This window comes from Leptonotus elevatus, chromosome 18 (assembly GCF_054856555.1).
Source record: "Leptonotus elevatus isolate MCC_2025b chromosome 18, RoL_Lele_1.0, whole genome shotgun sequence".
NCBI lineage: Eukaryota > Metazoa > Chordata > Actinopteri > Syngnathiformes > Syngnathidae > Leptonotus > Leptonotus elevatus.
Genome location: NC_141256.1, coordinates 10113803 through 10134577, shown reverse-complemented (window position 1 = coordinate 10134577; position 20775 = coordinate 10113803). Strand labels below are relative to the sequence as shown.

The 20775-nt window shown below is 41.3% G+C and overlaps 1 long non-coding RNA gene across 1 annotated transcript; it reads left to right on the top strand.

The window, feature by feature from the left end:
• The first annotated feature begins 21 nt into the window (after nt 1-21).
• Nucleotides 22-6048, top strand: LOC147158537 (uncharacterized). Its single transcript, XR_015090786.1, has 3 exons — nt 22-176; nt 312-372; nt 5509-6048. It is a non-coding gene; the product is annotated as an uncharacterized LOC147158537 (long non-coding RNA).
• Nucleotides 6049-20775: the final 14727 nt, after the last annotated feature.

The following is a 20775-nucleotide window of genomic DNA, read 5'->3' as shown; positions in this document are numbered from 1 at the left end:
CCAGGTGAGTGACGTACGCGAAAGTGCTCGTCTGTCTTCTCTTTATTCAAACGTCAGAGGGAAAAAAAGAGGATTGTGTTCACAACAACCGCCATGTTTTGGGTTCAAGACGCACACCTACCTGTTTTAGGTTTGACAAAATGATGAGGAATTAACGTGGCTTAACCTAAAAGCAGGTGGTTGCATTATTCAGTTAGCATGTTAGCTCGTTTCCCTCCAATTTCTCATTGAGATTGAATACCTCATTAGGTAATTGATGAAAAAAAAATGCAGTGAAGAGACCAGGTGTTTTCCTCTGTCTTTCTTTTTAGATTCCCGCAATGAGGAACCTGAGCTGAATCGGGCTCCTGTCTCCTACCCACATCCTTTCCTGTGAGTGAATCAGGGATGACTCATTACTTTACGAGACGGTATCGCCAGTTCTGTGGAAAGTCACTTTTCCCCAAACGATGGTTTATAAATGGTTATTTCCCATGGTGACTTATTCTCAGCACGTGTGTGTAAAGTATCTGCCATGCTTTTTTTCCCTTTTTTTTTTGGTGGGTGTAAAAACATGCACTATTTACAACAAAAGGTTTTCTCTATGTGAAGACACGATTCAAATGGCTTCAATTTCAAATAAATTTGTTACATTGAAATGGGCTTTAGAAAACCCTTCAAAATAACAACATTAAGTTATTAAGAAATTCCAAACTTATAAAGCAGCATTTTTTTTTTTTTTACAATGGGCAACTAACTCATCAACTCAGCCAGCACAATTGTGCAACAGCAATCTCAAAAAAATTCGCCCCTGCGTCATTAGTGTTTCTTCACATACTGTATCTATGCTAGTACACATAGCATCTTATGTGTCATTTGACCAGGGTAGTGTGAGAGAGAAAACGGGAAATAGCTTAAATGATCATTTCAGCCTTTTTTTGTTGAATCTATTAAGTATCTGTTGAAAAGAAGATCAAGAACATATTCCAAGGGGTAATGGAACAGTGAACAGTGGCCGTCCTGTAGGCCTACATTTCTAATGAACACAAAGTGATTACAAAATACAAATGGGGAAAATTCAGACACAGTTGACATGCTGGGACTTGCTAATTGGCTTTTCTGTCGCTGGTATTAATGGCACAAAATATGTATTTTTTTTATTTATGGCAATATTTATATTAAGATACACATTTTTTTGGATGATTTACGGTAGTTATATTGTAACCCATACAAGTTTTTAACAGTTGTTGGATTTGACAGTACATGATCCCAAAATGCTTTATAGAATAATGACAGCAGCATGGTTTAGTCACTTTTATTGGGAAATTCATTTATGACTCTTTGCAGACAGTTGGCTAATTATTTACATAGCAAGAAGAGAGAATGACTTATTAGTCACTTAGTAACAGGAGCATGACTAAAATCACATGTTAACTTTTCAAACATCTAACCCGCAGAAAGAATGAACTGGAAAGCAAATTAAATTATCCAGAGAATTACTTCTTTTTAATTTATCTCCGTTTGGGCTTTCAAAATAACAGCACAGATGCTGCCACAAGATGGCGCCAGTAGACCATGTCAGAGTTGAACCCATGCTCACTTGGAGTAGGATTTGAGGAATAATACTGTACTCTGTTCTGAAAGGAAGAAAACCGGGGCTGACATTTGCTTCCTATAGTGTAACACCACCCTGGTTTTAGAGGCTGTAGGTAGTCAAGCGTATCCATTTAAAGTGAACAATCCCAGGGGGCTTATTGAGCATTTATTGGGGTCACGTCTTGCCTAAGGGAAAACTGGAGGTCCAAGCCTGGTCTCTTGACTTGTAGTGAGTGTTTGAGGGCGCTAACGGTGTGGTATCATAAGGGGTTTTAAACTAGCGGGGCGCAGCTACAGGACAGTCTTGCTGACCGTTTGGACCGCACCCTACAGATGAGATCATACCAAGGCCAGAGGAAATGTACATTTCACAGGAGAACAAAAAAACAAACAAAACAAATAAAACCAATAGTCAGACACCACAACACTGTATTACTGTTACTGTCTCTGCTTTCCCGCTGCAGCCTGTTTTCTTGCCCGACGCTGTTTCTTATCTTCCATGTTGCCCGTATTTCTCTGCAGTATTTAGTCCTTTTCACACTGCACTTTGTTTCCTTGGTGGTCACCGTGGGGCAGGCTTGCCCATATTTGGATTTGCACACTAACAGGAAGTAGCATGAATGCTTTTCCCGCTGGTTGGCCTATTGCTATTAACGCTCTGAAATCACTTGGCTTGCTAACACCTCTCCCACTGGATGCACCTCATGACATCACAGTGATGCCCCTCCCGAGTTGACCATTTTCATCTTGAGGCACAGCAAGGCGACGACCATTTTGCCCACCCTGTGCCGCGACGCTACACGGCGTTTCATCGTCGCACCCCCGCAGCATAAACAATGAATGAGTTTGTCGGCAGCGCTCTGTGCTCTTCTAAGTGCAGTGTGAAAAAGCCTTTATACACAGTCACAGTCTCTGCTCAAATTTGCCTCCTCTGCTTACCCTGTTGCTGTGTTTTAGCTCTGGATGCTATGCTATTCTACTCTAGAGTTTCTGCTCTACTGCAGCGGCCAATTTTCTTGCTGCCCTTAGTCTCCTCTTGGATAAAATTTGTTTCAAAGTGAATACACTTATCTTCTACTACTATTACTCAGATGATAGTATTTTGAAGTACAGTATTAAACCGATCACCCCGTTATAGTCCCCAGTCTCCAGGTGTCTGCAGCACCCAAAAACAAACATGCTGAGTGTGTCATGCTGGGAAATGAGATCATTGCAGTGGGCTTGTGTGAGAGGAAATGTAAATTGTACGGAGGGAACAAAAAACAAACAAATAAACGCCTGAGCTTTGGAAAACATGGAAAACAACCAGTCAGACTTGGTCCACGTCCCTAAAACACCTGCAGTGAGTCACAGTAAAGGGTGAATATTGATGATATAGTGAACTTTTTAAGGCACAATAAATGAAATGGAAGGCGGGCGGGAAACGACATCTGTGGGTGCCTTTTTTTTTTTTTTTTTTTGCAGACTTTCCGTATTTACGGAAAGGGAAAACCTCCCGGTGACCTGGGAACACGCTTACCCAATTAGCAGCCTCGCCTATGGATCAAATAGAAGTGAAAACATTCGCTGGCGTGATGGAGACGCATCACAATGACCCATTCATGCCGCAGAGGCTCGTGCTTTGGGGAAGATTTGAGGGGGGGGTGGGAAGTCGGTGGTGGGGGTTCTTCCAGAGACTTAGTGGGGCGTTGGGGATAGACGTGAGGGAGTCATGAATGCAACAAGGAACTACCTCACCGCTCGCTTTGATGGCTTGACGGAGGCCTAATTCATGACTCAATATGGGTGCGGAGGTAAACACGGTTCAAAAGTGTTGTTTTCATAATGTTACCAACCCGCCCCCAACCCCTTGGACGCTCTCACCTTTGCAACCTGGTGAGACCGCCGGGCCTGTTCCTGTGGGAATGGTGCAGAAAGGGAGACGGGGGGCAGTCGGGAGGCCTGAGAAGAAGCACGGAAAGAGAAGCTCTTGACAGCAACCGACTCTGGGGACTGGAACGGGGCGCTGCCCTATGACCCCGCCGAGTGTTAAAGCGCAGATTCATTGCTCTCCTGAAAATACATTTCCAGTCTCGGCTTCTTAATTTATTTTTTTCGGAAGCCTTCGACCTCTTTGGAGGTCATGAAATCCCTTGCCACACAACGTAACATGCACTCAAGCTTGTTTGGTTTACAAGTAAGTTGATAAAGTTTTTTTTTAAAACAAACTAATTGATTGATCATGATAACTTCAAATGGATTTGGTTTGCGCTGCAACCAGAAGCTCAGAATAAAGGTTCCTTTATTTCCAGGTTAATTGTTTATTTATATGAGTGTTGAGCCATAGGGGCTTCTATTAATGGAAACATCTAGAGGTTTCCGTTGAGCCTTATAAAAGTGTTCGGTCCATGTTATAGAAAATCCAAAGTTTTGAAAACGTTTCTGAAAGCAAAGAAACCAAAGAAGCCTTTGTTAAGTTCGCAAAAAATATTACCTGCTCTTTGATATCCTTTTTGCTGCATCAGTACTGATTTATTAGTGCCTAAAACCAACCACCCCAGGCCAAGAAGAGTAAAGTAGAGGTGCACCAATCAATCGACTGGCCGATTTATTGGCCCTGATTTCCTTAATTTTGGGTGATCGGTGATCGGCCGATCCTTTAAAAATAAACCGATCTTTTCCTCCAATCTCATCTCCCTCCTCAGAGGTCTGAAAAAGTCAGCCACTGTCCTCTTTTGCTGAGATGACTAATAGGCTTTACATTTTTATTCCAGAGAACTACTTCATGTGCAGTTAAAACAAACCGTTTGTATTATTTTACAGATATTGTTCAATGTTTTCCTTTTAAACAAGATCGGAACACTGAAGGTGGATGCTGCTTGTTATGGAAAAAAATTGCGGTGGGCAAAAATCGTGATTAGCAGGTCAGACTTTTTAAAAGATCGGTGATCGGACGGAAAATTGTGATCGGTACACCCCTAGTGTAAAGCCAAGATGGAAGTAATAAAATAAATGAATAGTCATGCTACCTTACCCCTTGGCTACACTTTAGCTCTGGATGATTCACTGTTATGCTCCACAGTCTCCACTTTGCTGTAGTTGTCCTTTTTGTTGTTGTTGCTGCCCTAAGTTTCCTCTTGTATAAAATTAGCTGAGAAGTAAATACAGGTGACCATATTTTTGATGCATTCAATGTGGGAGTCTTTTTGTAGTTTCATGCATGCGTTCTCTTTCAGCCCTCAATCTCCTCTTGGATAAAATTAGACGAGAAGTAACAGTACATATAAGATCGATGTGGTGCTGCACAGTGGAAAGTTGCACATGCGGGGTGGCCTTCTGCTTCTGTCAAGGGAGGAACAAATGCTAGCGAGATGGGGGGTGCGAGGATGATGGGAATTACATCACTGTACGCCACGGCCGCCACCCCTGATATCCGTAGTTTCTGCACAGCGTACTCCGCATGGAAACATCTGATGGAAATAAAAGTTTCATGGTACCTGCTCAGGCTGTCGTAAATAGTGCTTGTCAGCGGTGTATAAGGTTGTTCATGAGACGGGGTTTATGGCAAGGGACGTAATATGGTGCCTCTTTGGGAAATGTGGCTACCGTAAACCGCCAGTATCGCTTTACCTGTCCCTGGCAGCTCCTTTTCATTCTTCACTTCTGCCGAAAAGTAAGAGATGGCGATCGTCCACCTCAGGCGTGTTCTTGGCCGACTGCAAGACGCAAATTGTGCGTAATAACCTTCAAATTCTCTCTCTTTTGTCGTCACTGTCAGCCGGCATGAGGGGAAAGTTTGATGCCGTTTTTTTTGTCCCTGTGTGAATGTCAGGTGTGCTGAATGAAGCCATATGCGCCCCTGTGACTTTTATTAGCTTTGTCAAAGCCCTCAGAGACTAGAGAAGGAAACACTGCGCCTATAATGGCTTTAAAATACCACCTTTTCCTCTGCAGGGCCTGGATTTCAGAGGCAATGGTGTGGAAGCGATTTGATGCCGTGCCGCCGCATGCTGTGCTGCGGACGAAGACCCCTACCCCCCCCCCCCCCCCCCCAAACACCTCGGAGATGCCGTGACCGATTTTGCAGGTAAAGTGTAATAGGAAGTGGGGGCCTCACGCTGCTTCCCGCCGCACGTCCACTTTTCCAACCGGCCATGAATGGGTGCCATTTTGAATCATGTAAATGCGGCTAGCCTCTGCCTGTATCAGCTGATGCTGGTTAGTGTTGTCTTTGGCCCGACCTTAAAGGCCCAGGGGTGGAGGGGGGCCGGAGAAAGACGTACTGAGGGTTAGAAAAGGTTGCATAAACTCGAGCCGGGATAACTTTACCGACACTTTCCGTGGCCGGCTTTCTGTGAATGGAGCCATTGTGGGGGCGGAAAGCAAACCCTGACAGGATCCAGTTCATTAGCACCTAGCTGTTTGAAGTGTGTGTGTGTATGTATGTGTATATATATATATATATGTATGTATATACATATATATATATATATATATATGTATATAAATATATATATGTATGTGTGTGTATATATATATATATATATATATATGTATGTGTGTATATATATAATGGGTGTTAGAAAAAATCGATTAGATAATATATCGCGATATTACAGCTTTCGAATCGATTCAATATGCAGCCGAATCGGTTATTAGACATAAATTTTTTTATGGGAGGATTCAACAAAATGTCTTACTTAGGGTTAGGATTTACATATTAAGCATGGAAGAATGTTATATTAAGCCTTAATATTTCATTTCAGTGCTGTTCAAACATGAAACAGACTGCAACATGAATTTTCAGATAAATAAATACATTTTCATACAAATCTTACAGTGTACATGTACAAGTTTACTGATGAGTATTTTCTGAATTTGAGTTGAATCGCAATAATCAATTTATAGATTCGTATCGGGATTAATCTGTATCGAATCGAATCGTGACCTATGAATCGTGATACGAATCGAATCGTCAGGTACTAGGCAATTCACACCCCTAATATATAAATATAAATATATATATATGCTGTCAAAGTTAAAGCTTTAACTTTGACAGCACTAAATATTCTTTTATAACTGAGATGTAGGGGGCCATGTGTAACGCTTCTTATGATAGTCTGCTTTTTCATTCCATGTCTATTATTTTAATCGTTTTAATGCATTTAAAACAAAAGTAATGAGCTTGTTTTAAAAATGTATCGGATAAAAAGTACAGATACTCATGTTAAAATGTAACGGTTAAAAGTAAAAAGAAGTCTAAAAAAAAAATACTTAGGAAAGTACTGAAAAAAAATACTCAAGTACAGTAACAAAGTATTTGTACAATCCAACCAACAAATGTTAATAAAAACATAACCTCCTTGGCAAAGCCTTTATAGATGTAACTCAACTTATCTACAGTAGCTGGTCTTTTATGAGTCCGAAGAAGTTAAATCCGAAGCTATAGTTTCTTTCTGTGTGTCTGTCTTTTGGTAGCTCCATTTATCTGTTCCTTGGCTGGTCTGTCCAGCCAGCCCCTGTGTCAAACCAACCATTAAGAAAATATAACCTCCTCTGCAAACTGTGTGGATGGAGCTCAATTTCCCATAGCTGTTCTAACTAGTTGAAACCGCAGTTTATTTCTGTCTGTTTGTCCATCTGTCGCTAGTTCCGACCGTCCATCCGTCTGTCAAACCACCTACAAGCGTCAATGAAAACATAACATCTGCGTGGATGTGCTGTAGCTGGTCTTTGTAGCTCAAATTCCCGTAGCAGTCCTTCAGACCGCAAACTACTTTATGAACTTGTCAGTTGCTTTAACACACAATTACTCAACAGTCAATTCTTCACAATTGCTGAATGTTAACCCTATAAAGCCTGAACAATTAAATGAGACAATTCTGGTTCAATGTAAATAGAGTATTTATTGGTCCTTTTGAACAATTAAAAAAAAAAAGTATTTTGGGGAAATCAACTGCAGCATATGACTTTTGATTTGTGTCATATTTGATACATCCGGTCATAAGGCTTTAAATTCATACATTTATAACTGTCAAAAATATAATAATAAACAGATATATCAAACATATTAGTATTTCCAAGAACATTTCCCACTTTTTATAAGTATAGGTGTCTCTCCTTTCTCATTTTGGCCGATCTTGCAAGAGCATTGGAAAAGCCATCAGCTGGGTGATACTGCCCTCTAATGGATTATCTGTGTAATGCATGTGTCAGATTATATACATCAGGGTTTTAATGGGAAAAAAATACATTATACTCATGAAATAGAGGGCTCAAAATGTCTTGTATTTAATATAAATACGTATATATAATATGGTTAACAAGACATTTAGAATGGCACCAAAGGCCTTGAAATAACATCGGTCTTTTCTCTCTTTTTGATCTATTTAGGAGGCTTCCCTAGCATAAGTTGACCTAAGCCTCTTGTCCACTTTTATGGCACGTGTGAGTCTCCCTATTTGTACATGCTTTAGAGCAAATTAGCAAGCCAGCTGCTCATGACTGTGTCATTCCATGTTGGCTTTTCATGATAAAAATATGCCTTGGCAAACCTCCGACTTGTGTCCAGAAAAAGACGTCGCCGCCTTCCCAGGAGTGACACCTCTTCGTATTTACAATCCTTGTTCCTGGCAAAAGAAGGGAAAGAAAGTCGAGGGCAGTGGGAGTAAATAACGGGATGGGGAGGTGGGGAGACACAGACGGACCACCGCTGCAGATGTTTTCCACATGTAGGAGGAAAACAACCTTGCAGCAAGATGAGTGCGAGGAGAGGGAAGCGAGAGGGCTGCACCTGTTGTGGGCCGATCGCTGGCCAGGGGTGAGCTCACTCACTCCCTTGAATGTGTAAGGCTGCTTTTGCTATTAAGCGGCTGAAGAACAGGCAAGGTTCACTTTGAGCACATTTTGCATTCACATATCCCGGCTTTGCATTCGCATAGCTCGGGGTTTAAAATCTCAGAGCTGCATTCTTTTATCGCCGCCGGGTGTCAAACGGGGTCAACACTTGAAAAAGGTGCAAAACAGAAGTTTGATTGTGTAATCTGTAAAGTGGTTTATGATAAAAAGTGTTTCTTTTACACAGCTTTTACTGCTTTGGCTATCAAAAGGAAACAAATAATTATACAAGCCAAACACAGGCCGCACATGTAAAAAAAAAGAAGAAATGTACTAGTTTACACTAGAATGGCAGATTGGACGCTGGCCTCCATCAAAGCCAAACTATCCTAGTTTGGATCAGCACTTGTTAAATACCGTACTCCACAGGCGTAATTTAGCTAAAGTGTGGCCTGTTTTCTTCTTGAATCGTGTCTCCTCCTTGATAAAAAATTGTCAAAGTAAATACAAGAGAACTTTGTTTGGATACATTCAGTGCTACGGTGTTTAGGCAGGCGAGTATGCAGGTTAGGGGACAGGCCGATTATCGATTATATATTCAGCATTTTGACGAATGTCGACATTGGCCTTTAAAAATAATTATCTAACAGCCGTTAATAGATCTCAAAGATTTATAAACGGTGTTAACTTCAGGGAATTATTTATTTAAAAATGTAGTCAACTTTATGAGAGACACTGTCGACCTTGGAAACTCTCTGCATCTTCTGGTTTTGGTTTGAAATGAAGGTGACTACATAAAAAAAAAAAAAAAAGTTTTTTTAATAAACATGCTTAAACAAATTCGTAAAGTAGATTGATTTTTTTTTTTTATGCTTATATTTTCCATTTTAGTGAAAGTGAATAGTGGCTCCAAATATTGATTAATGGCTTCCTTGGCTATTAACTTATTCACTCCTGGCCATTTTCACTGAAACCAATCCCCTTCGCTCCCGGCTTTTTTTTTTTTTACTGGATTTTGACTGATTTTGCAAGGCCCACAGAATATTGTCTTCTATTGCTATAAGAACATGGAACCTACACTCTAAAAACACAACTATGGGTAAAAAATGGACCGATCCTCTACTTGGGTCAATTTGACCCAACTTTGTGTCAAGAATATATATATTTTTTATGTAAAACAATTCATAAATATTGGTCAGATATTTTACTTGGGTCAAAAAATTGGGTCATTTTGTATAAAACAACCTAGAAAGTTGACCCATAAAGTGGATCGGTCCGTTTTTGATCTATAATTGGGTTACTTTTGACCCAACTGTTTTTAGAGTGTACCAAAAGAAAAAAATAGAGTCTCTTCTTTCATCAGGAAAAAAAGCACATCTGTATCTGTTTCTGTTTGCAGCAATTAGCATTAGATTATAGCAAAATATTCACAAATCAGTTTAAAACACTGGGGAAAACGGCCTTTTTTGCAACATGGCCCTGGTTGATTGCTTATACTCTGCTGCCACCTGCTGGCCGTTTTTGTAATAACTAGCACTGCTTCAAGCATTCTCTTCAGTTCAGAGGCTGCATCAAAGCTTTCTGTATGCTCTAGCATTAAAAAAATAACATTAAAAAAGGTATAAATACGTCTTTAGGAGCATGGTAATATTTAAAATAGAACATATTGATACATTTTTGGGAGCAAATGAGTTAATAATCGGTACTGGTATCGGCCCTGAAAAACACATATTGGTCTATCTCTATTAAAAAGTTTTGAAATTATACTCCACTTTGTTGCATCAACCCATGTTCTTTCAGTCATTACTTTCCTCTTGGCTGAAATTTGTCTAAAAGTAGATCCATGACTCCCTTGTTTGTTTCATTGAGTGTCCTGGGGCCTGTTTTCTTGCTGCCCTCAGTCTCCTGTTGGATTAAATTAGCCGGAAAGTAAATACATGACACCGTGGGTCCTCCGCCAAGGTCAAACAATACAAATTTAGATCTGTGAGTTGGCAAATAAAATCCAGAGTCTGTAAATTTGCGTATAACATTTCCTGGGTTTCCTCTGCAAAGTTAATCTGTTTGTCCATCCATTCTACTGTTCATCGCGTCAATCAACCACCACAATGAAAACTTCCTTGACATATGTATATAAAAAAAAAAACTTTCTTAAAGTGAAGTGAAACTCAACATGAGGGCCATCTGTGTTTTGATGTTGTGGAGAGCGGGTGGGGGTCCTTAAAAATATTTAAGTCAACATTGCACACCTGCCCGATTTCCATCGATCACTCAAGACTCTCTTTATTTCTCACTACACTTCGGAAAAGTGGTAAGTAAATATCATTTCTGACAAGGTGACAGGAACAAGGCCCGGTCCAGCCTCGGAATGGAGTTCTTGGGCTAATCATGCATGATTGCAGCCCTCGTGTGCCAAAACACACTCGGTGTGAGAGAGGCTGTTTTCAACTGCTTGTTGCCGCAACACCGCTGGACGACAGCTCACTCTTCTCCCGAGGGCTCACACTCATAAACCCATCTTGACCGGACCCGTTTCGTAGCGGGTACCAAGGGCCTGTCCGCGCACTGTCCTGTGGGACCCGGGAAAGGTTGGCAGCAGTTGGCAATGCAGAGAGCAGCGGACACAACGGCATCTCTTGTTGTTGCAAACTGTTTGTGGCACTGCTCTTGTGTGGAAAGTAAAGGCCAGCCAATGTCCAGTGCCAGACAGCTCTTACTCCAGCTCACCTGTGCCGTGACTGTGGAACCAAGTGACCCAGATCTGGATGGAAACCATTGCAAATATTTCCCCACGCAGTCTGTGGTAGAAGCATTTGCTGGGCCTCTCTGCGGGGAACTGCACAAACTGTAAATGATTCTGACTCTCTAGTTTGTGTCATCTGTTCCGAAGAATTGGTAAACAAGAGCCATCCATGCTGTGATGCAAGGTGCTGATTTAAGTGGAAGAAAACGTCAGTCGAGTGCTTGAAAAAGATGTATATCTTTACTTGAAGAATTATTTCTTGTATAACAAGAACAGAAACTGTAATTAGAAGCAGAGGAGTTGGATAAGAAGGGAATCTGTATCTAATTTCCTTGTCTGCGCAGTGCTCCTGGCTAGGACCAACCTCTTTTGCCCAAACTACTGCTCAGTTTAGAAGCACAGGCCATGCTGCAAATATTTGGCTTGGCTGTGGATGTTGAATTATATTGGCACAGAGAGCAAAGATATAAAAAACAGCAACTAGGGAACAATTATGAAAAAAAGTGAAAAGCAGTCAAACGAAAGTGCTACTAGTGGTGCATGTGTTTTTCTTTTTCTGTCCTTTTCTGTCCTGTAAACTTTTGTACTGAATAGTGACATCCAAACATCTCAAAAGAAAAGAAAACAGACTACTATGAATTTAACAAACAAGTACCACAGAGACACTGGAAAAACTAGTGTATAATTCCTTTGGCTGACGACAAAGACGGAACAATGACGACAACGTATACAACAAATGATAGACTACAATCCTTTATATTTAACTCAGTATTTGCCAGTGTTGTAAGACTGGAGGATTGATTTTAAGACTACTTTCAAGGTCTGTAGATTGTAAGGGTCTGCTTTGAATGAGTCACTTCAAAGTCTTGGACTCACTAAAGTATTGGTCTTGACATAGTCTCAAGGCCTCAAAGTCCTGGTCTTGACCTGGTCTCTGTGTATGCGATCTTGACTTAAATATTAGTATGTGGGTTTGAAAGGTTTAGTGAAAATATGAAGCTCGATCGGACGAATCACAGAACCACTGCGGATTCAAATTGGATCTCACCAGACCAGGGGTCGGCAACCATTACTGTCAAAAGAACCATCTTAGGTCAAATAAATAACCAAAAATCTGCCTGGAGCCACAAAACATTTGAAGATTATGATGAAGGAAACAGTGTGTTAGTGTTAGTCTAATGGACAGAAGGCCCCAGACCGTGCTAATTTGAGCTACACCATAACAGACAAATATGCAGCATCCAATACTTTGAGTGTCATTTTCTTCTATCTTTAATCGTTTTGGGGATGTTTTTGTGTGTAATTTTTCAGACCTAATTTTTTTCTTTTTTTAAGACTTTTCTGCTTTTTTGTAAAATTTCTGACATTTTTGACAATTTGATGGACATACGGTAATTTTGTTCCTTTTCTTCCTTTTTTTGGGCATTTTATGGCTATTTTTTTCTGCCTTTATTTGCTATACATTTTCTGACATTTTTAGGGGCAATTTTGTGGACATTTCATGGTAATTTTAAGGATTCCTTCTTGGTTTTGGACAGTTTATAGTTACTTTGTGAGCATTCTCTTTCTTGACTCGTTAAATAAATTTTCAGAGGTTTTATTGTGGCAATGCTGTGGACATTTTATGGTAATTTTCCACTTTTTCTCTTCCTTTTTGGACATTTTTAGGTAATTTGAAAAAGTTCTTCATCTACCTTTCGTCTCTCTTTTTCTGACAACTTCAAAATTTGAACCCTGACAGTTTTGAATAATCAGTTATTCATTTAAAAAAAATCTAAATCATTAATTCATTTAAATAATATTTTATCTAAAAAATATGTAAAAAAAAAATTCTACTTAGTGTTTTTTAGAGATCCACAGGGAGCCATAGGAGAGAAACTAAAGAGCCACATGTGGCTCCAGAGCCGCAGGTTGCAGACCCATGCGCTAGACTTTATAGATTTGTGCTCCTCTATTGTACTCACCTTTAAAACAAAAACGGCCTCATCAACAGGCCATTGACTGTGTCCTCTCTCATGCGCCATTGAAGCCCCACCTGCAAGCCACGGCAAACACAAACACATCATTCCTCTCATGGACACAGGCACCAAGGCAGCTAGCCAGCTACCTAGCTAACCATCATGCAAACCTTTTTAGCCAGCTTTGTTTGTTCACAGCTGAGGCTCAAAAGAAAGGCAGCACCGGTGCACTAACGGGCCAGCTTTGACAATTTTCACACAAAGGCAGCACTGTTGGCTAACAGTGAGCGGCCTGTTTCTGGGAGGTTTGCACTGTTCCTGGGGCCCATTTCATGGAACAGTTAGCAAGGCCAAAGGCAACCCGTGGACTGGAGTGATATAGTTAAGGCCTTCGAGGCAAAACCTGGGTCTGGGCTTACAGCTCTCCCCTCATACCCCCACCACCCCTCACCCCTCGGTTCAGATGCTTTCACAAAGCCAAGTGGGAACTCTGGGTGCTGCAGGTGTCCTCTCATAAAGGACCACATCACATGGACTGGCTGGTGAAGTGAGCTGGCATGTTTTCCCTCACCGCAGGTGTTGGAAAATCTGGACAGAAATGAATTGGCCTAGCAGGATTTGGAGTATTAGTAAACATAATTTTCATATTGTGAGTTTGTAAATAAACCGCTGCAAATACTGTTGAGATTTTATGATTATCTTGGACGTGGTGTTTGAGGGTGTGTTCACACCTTGGTTCTCTGGTTTGGATCAAACCCCACAAAATAAGACATGGCATGTTTTTCATCGCACATTGGGTCCTGGTTCTGTCTTGAAGCAAAACTATATCTTATTAGATATCATTTTAGAATTAGAAAACTGATTGAAATGCAATTTAGGATTGGATTTGTGTTTACCAGTCCATGGTGGTATTTTAAAAATATGATTACAAAGAAGCAAAGATGAAGTTTCTATAACGTATCCTACAATTGTAGTTGCTTTAACTGTTCCATATTAGTGATTACTCAATTATTTTCCATGTCATTTTAACACATATCCTTGTCTTTTGTTTGAATTGATCTGAACCCAGCATAGTTTGTTTGTGTGAGAACAAACATCTTCAGTTAGTTAGAATCGCAGACTTGATAAATCCCACTAGTTTGTTTCAACCGAATCAAACCTGTTGTTAATCAGTCAACCATTTCAAACGGCATCCATATGCACCGTATCTTAAAAGGCCATAAAAATTCAAAATCCAGCTGGTTCTCAGCAGATCGATTACCACCAGAATTAGAATGTATGTAATCCGTGCATCACTTCAAATTCGGTTTAAGACAAATTATCCATTCATAGATTGTGGATTGTGTTAGATTTGAGGCTTCACCAGCTGGCATTATTATTTTTTTGTGTAACAGTAGTTAAGCGTTAATTTGATTTTGCCTCACTGGGTTGGAGGAACAGGAAGAAAGCGTGAAAGAAAAAGACGGCATGGATTAATATCTAGCCTTCTCTCCTTCCCTGACCACAGGGTGGGCTTAAAGAGACCACTTCCTCCTTGATGTCAACCCTTAGCTGTGCCTGTCCTGTAGTTTTCAGTTTGGTTTGGACAGAAGAGGCAGCTTGGCCTACAGGGGCTGGGAGGACAGGACCCAGGCTTTCCCACATCACTCACAGCTCTTTGATAGGCGGTCGCACAGGCGGGTAATGACAGGGGCAGACATTTAGTATTAAAGTCTCCTCTGCTTCTGTCTGACATCAGTCTGTTAAATACGGGGGATGAGAGAGTGGCATGGCCCTTTGGGGAAGAGAGCTAGACCTGTCTTAAGTACACAGACAACTCTGGTTGGGTGCCTTGGCGTATTCCTGTGAATACAAACGATATTGGGGGATTTGGGATCAGTCAGTCATTAAATGGAGTGCTTGAAGGAAGTCGAGCATTGCGATGGTTGTCACTAAATTATTTTGCATTCAATACCAGACATATGCAGTTGTCCCTATATGTTGTATAATATTTGAGTTCATGACAGATGAACTTGAAAAGCCATCAAAGCAGATTGAGACCAGTAAATGTCAAGTGTCACGAGTTAAAAGACCTCATTGTCTTTGCCGGTTTGCAACTCAACCGAATAGCCAAGCGGCTCGGCAACATTAAAGCAGGCCGGTTGCTGCACCTGCATCTACAGATCATCACACCATTGTGGCATTTAAAGAAAAGACTCCAGTCAAACACGTTCCCTGACCTTCTGCAGCTAACATAAACTAATTAGGCTGGCTTTGAAAGGAATGGCCCCACCGTTAGATTAATCAGCCTACGCAGGTCTGGACCGCGCAATCCCGCTTCAGCCAACTCGCCCCGCTAGACCCTCATTATCTCACGTTTTCAAAGGAGCGGCGTGGCAAGGAGCAGAGGGGGCTGTGTGGATGGAGGAACCAGAGGAGTGGCGGTGGTGCAGGAAGGGGCTTCCCCAGTTCAGACCCAGAAAGGAAATGTCAAGCGTGAAGCTCTGTGAGTGGTCAGTGCTGCTCAGTCCAACGGGCAGCACAGAGGGGGTCTTTGTCCGCCATCACTTAGCACCAATTACAGCCCGTCAAAATAGTTTTTCTGCTGCAGGGCGACGTGTTAATGGGCCCGGCGTTGGGTGTGAGGAGCAGCCTTGTCCACACACACCAACTAGGGGTCAAGGGTTAATAGATCCCCTCTGATGTGGCGGATGAGATTTTTGCAACCTTTAGCTGGCAAGGGAATGGCAGGACAAAGCCTGGAGAATGTGATACAATTAGGCGGACAGCTAGCCATCCTGAATGCAGCAGGCCTCGGATAGCTGCGCTAGCTAGGACCAGATGGGCAGCTGGACCGCAGCCAAAGCGGTACCAATGAAGGTCAATCCCCATCCCACATTCATTGAAAGGACCCAGGTGAGGAGCCAAAAAGCATCCCAACTGGAGGGCATCCTTTGGAGTGAGAAACAATTAACACTCCTGGGAAACAAACTTTGGAACTGCTTTGTGAAGGCGAATAAACTCGCCTTGTTCCCAGGAAAAGGTCAGAAAGCATTCAGGTTTCTGTAGGATTTCCCATCCTCAAACTACACAACTGTACTATAGCCTGTCCTCAGTCAACTTGTCTTTTGTCTCGTATGGGAAAATGAACCTGGCGTGGCTGGTGTCTGACCTGCTCGATGTTTCCTGAGTTTAAGTAATCAGTGATTATCTGATGTAAGGATGGAAAAAGTCAGTGTTCGTGAAATTGCATTGTGCTACGTGCGCTTTGGTCTGGATTCGTGAGGACAAAGCCAGGCCGTTTAAAACCATAAGTGTGGGAATGGAACCGTTGCCAAACAACCTGTGCCAGGGGACTCGGGAGATTTTTAGGAAAATACTCCACACCACACGGAGCAAATTCAACCACATGCAAGCCTGTGGGAACTAGTGGGTGACATCAATCCACTTATGAGTAGTTTCAAAATACTTTCTGGATGTACTGGTGTACAAATCTCCACCCAAACTTTGAGGAAGTGGTCATGGTGATTTGGCCCCCCCAACTTAATCAACTTAATGTCGAAATGAAGGCAGTGATTGAAGTCGGAGGCTCTGGATTGGAATTGTTTAATCTGCATCAAGTTTGAACATCTTATGTAAACACAGGAGTGTGAGCTGATGCCAGGAACGCCACTACTGGAAAACGTAAATGTCCGCGGTCGAGTTTGGCAGAGAATCACAAGAGCAGAGGCGGGAGAGAGAGGCCTGCGCAGAGATCAGCTAACCTCAATTGTTAGTGGAGGGTCAAAGACTACCGCTTCCATCTGCAAATTAGTGTCTTAAAATGGCACGTTTGGATCACGGCTCATTGAAGACCACGCGGGGATCTATTTCATCGTTTTTTTTTTGTTATATCATTGACAGATGACTCTCAGAAGTACTCTGCTTCTAAACTGATTACTGCCAGGGTTTGTTGCATGTTTTATAGACTCACAAACTCTGTAAACAGACATGGCGAGCTCATAATCTTTACACCAAGTTCTGCTTGGGCGAATGATGTGGAAACAAAATTCAACAAACACCATTAAGAGTTCATGTGTTGCTTTTCAACAGCCCGTCTTGTTGGACTCTCATTTCCTTAATGGCTTTGCAGCTGTATTTCACCCTCGCGTTAGGCCACAAATCTTTGGCAGGCGACACTTTATCCCCCACCATCCACCCCCTTTGCCTTGTTTTGCCTTGTTTTGCCTCTGTGATAAGCAAGAATATGGCATGATGGGATGGTTTCTCTGATTTAGAGCTAAAGCTGTACCTCTTGAGTCCAACTCATTAGGGAGCGTATTTTGGTGAAAGGGGGGTTAGTGACCGGGAAGTGAAGGTCATTGGAGGTTAATTCCAATCGCAGTGCTTCCTTGAAACAGCGTGACAGCGTGTCTCCTCCGCTCATAGACTGGATGAGTTCTGATGACACGTTCTTTTCTTTCTTGTACTTATGTATTTATTGTTTGGTGGTCCTGTTGTAGTTTGTCTTGCATATACTTAATTCAGATGTTTGGACTGATTCACAGGTTTTTATGTGTGCGAGAGATTTATGTCGCACACTTGTATGGCGGGGGGGTTAAGATGTTACCACACTGTTCTTGTCATTGTCTTATTATTTTGATCAGTCCAGAGTGTGTGTCTTTGACTCTTCAAAGTAAAAGAAAAGAGATGGCAGAGATGATAGAGACAAAAGACTGTTGAAGACACAACAGCAACGGAAGTGTGTGAGAGAGAATGCGAGTCAGACAGAAATGTTGGCGTAAAAGGAAGAGAAGAAAATAAAGGAAAACAAAGCCAGGCGAAAAAGGAGTGAGATGTGGGCCATTCATAAGCAGACTCCTCTAAAGGGATCCAGGGCCAGCACACCTGCTACTATTCACTTCAGAGGAAATAGACACTCTGTGGAAGAGAGGCTTTTGGCCTCAGGACAAAACCACTGCAGCGCCAAATTAGAAACAGGAAGGACTGTGGCTAAGGCTCAGATTAAAAATGCACTCTCCACATGGACTCAATATACTGCAGCCCTGATCCCGCTCTGGAAACCCAAAACCCAACAGCACTATTTTATGCTCCAGTCAACAGAACGCACCATGTTTGCACAGCGACAGTACAGAGATTCTTTCCACTGTCAACTGTATGTTGGTAAACTGCAAACCTTACAAATGCCAATTGTAAGGCGGAAAGTCAGAGTTAAAGTATACTTCATTACCTCCCAATTCTGGATAAGTATAATTAGATGGATGGATTGATCCTAGCATTTTTCACAAAACTTTGTGAGAGGTGAGGCCAAGTTATCTTTGGGTGATGATCTGGATAAATGTTCAGAAATCTTGCTCCGTAATTACCCTGGCATTTTTACAGAAGAGGATTAGGGCCAGTGAAGAGAAAAAAGGGGTTGGTAGGATTATCACTTTATTCTCAGAATTCTGAGAATAAAGTCAGAATTCTCACTTTAAAGTCAGAATTCTGAGAATAAAGTATGAATCCTGCCAACCTTTTCTTCCCTTTTCACTGGCCCTAATCCTCTTCCGTACATCTGTACAAATAAGGCCTTCAAAAAAACAACAACCCTCGTACGCTACAGGTAAGAAAATAAATGAAAACGTGAATAAGATACTTGTGAATGGTATTTTATATCCATAGAATCTAGATAGCCATGCTCACATGGAAAAGTAGAGTATAGAAAAGCAATTGTTATTTGTCGTCTAGGGCAAGGTAATCAATCAATCAATCAATCAATCAATCAATCAATCAATCAATCAATCAATCAATCAATCAATCAATCAATCAATCAATCACTACCTCTCATTGGTTTCTTGTCTGCTGACAGTTGCCTAAAAGTATTTCCTGGCCATTGACGTACAAACTCTCAAAAAATATTTGAAAAAACCCATGAAATAGGAAAGCGGAAAAAACTATGTACCTTACTCGTGCTTAAACAATATTTCCATTTGGTCATGGGGCCCAAGTAGTGTAGTGCGCACTTCTCAATCTATCATTTCACTGTGGTCACTGATGGTATAAAGGCCCACTGTAATTATTTCTCCATATATTGAGGGCATCTAGAGTTTGTTCCTCCTCCTCACCGGAAAACAGAACCCACCCTCAAGGTCACTTTTTCATTATGCAGAGCTCAGTCAAGATTTGCAGAAAGACTAACTTTGAAGGCACAGTTCTGACGTCTTCTACACATCTCTTTGAGGTGACGCTCTTCTCAACAAAGCCTTCGCCTCGCCAAAGAGGTCCTCCTCTCTTGAAGCCATAAAGAGTCACATTCATTGTGTGGACCCTTTGACTGATGTTTGAGCTGGAGCCTGCTGGTGGATGTTCACACATTATGCCATGGCTGGAGGAGAGGAAAAACCTGCCATGACATCACCCACAAGTTGGAGTGCAGGTGCAGGTGCAGGGCGGGGACAGGAAGTGAGTAACGGGAAGCCCGGTGAGGCAGACTTTACCACGCTGCTGTCAGCCTGTCGGTCAGCAGGTTGAAGGAGTGGCAAATACACCTTGCAGCTGAGTTGGCGCCGGGACTTCAAGAGAGAACAGCAGCTCATTAGCATGCACTAGTGAAACATAGAGAATATTATTGTAGTCTGTCTTAGTCATTAGGGGTGGGAATCATAGAGTACACTATTATCGTGATATGTTACCAATTATATTATCACGATTAAGCAATTAGATAATCGGAAAACATAAAGGATTCATTGGCAAGTATAATACAATACAGCACAAACACCAGTTTTTAGATTTTTAATCAGAAATACAAACACGTCTTCACTTATAAACATATGTTGTACGTTTGTTTTTAAGACTTATTAGTGGACATCTGGCAATATTTTACGCTTAGGAAAGCATAATACTGTACGTTTTGTTTTTAATGTTGAATTCACCCACCTATTCTTTTATCTTGATCTCAGTCAGAATCGATTTAGTGACTTTTATTGTCAAATCAAAGGTTCAACGTTATCTAAGGCATTCGATTTATTAAAGCAAAGTAACGGCAATCATCTTTTGTCTTAACTTGAATCATGGGTCCTAACAAAAGTAACATTATTTTATCTAATCTTAAACTTGTACGTATGAGTCTGATTATTTAGTGTACTGGTAATTAATTTTTTTGTGTCAATCATAAACTCAAAACATGTTCTCAGAGGCATTTGTCTAATTAAAGCAAAGTAACAGAGATCTGCTCTTATCAGGTCTTTATCATGACAAGTTGTTTGGTATGTAACATAATATGTTTAAACCGAATTTTGAAATTTAACTTTTATTGAACATCATCATGTTATGCATTACATTTGCTGATTATGAGATAAGTAGTTTGGCTAATGAATGAATGAATAACACAAACCAAAGTTAATCGTGAATCTTTTACAGGTTTTGGACGAAATCAAATCTGCATGATTCCCACTCGATTTACCAAATCAGATATTTACTTTGTATTGTCAATGGTTAGCTCAAAATGTTACATTATCCAAGGCAGTTGGTTTGTTAAGACAAAGTAACAATGACCGGTTCTTGTCTTGATGTTGTAATGAATCTTGTGTGGCACATAATTACGTTAATAACCTATTTTCACCTGCCATTTAGATACTCTATGTTGATCTAGATAATAGCGCGAATAGCGTTGACCGGCAGCTCGATGTGGATGATCTGATGCCTGTGTCCTTGACGATGGAT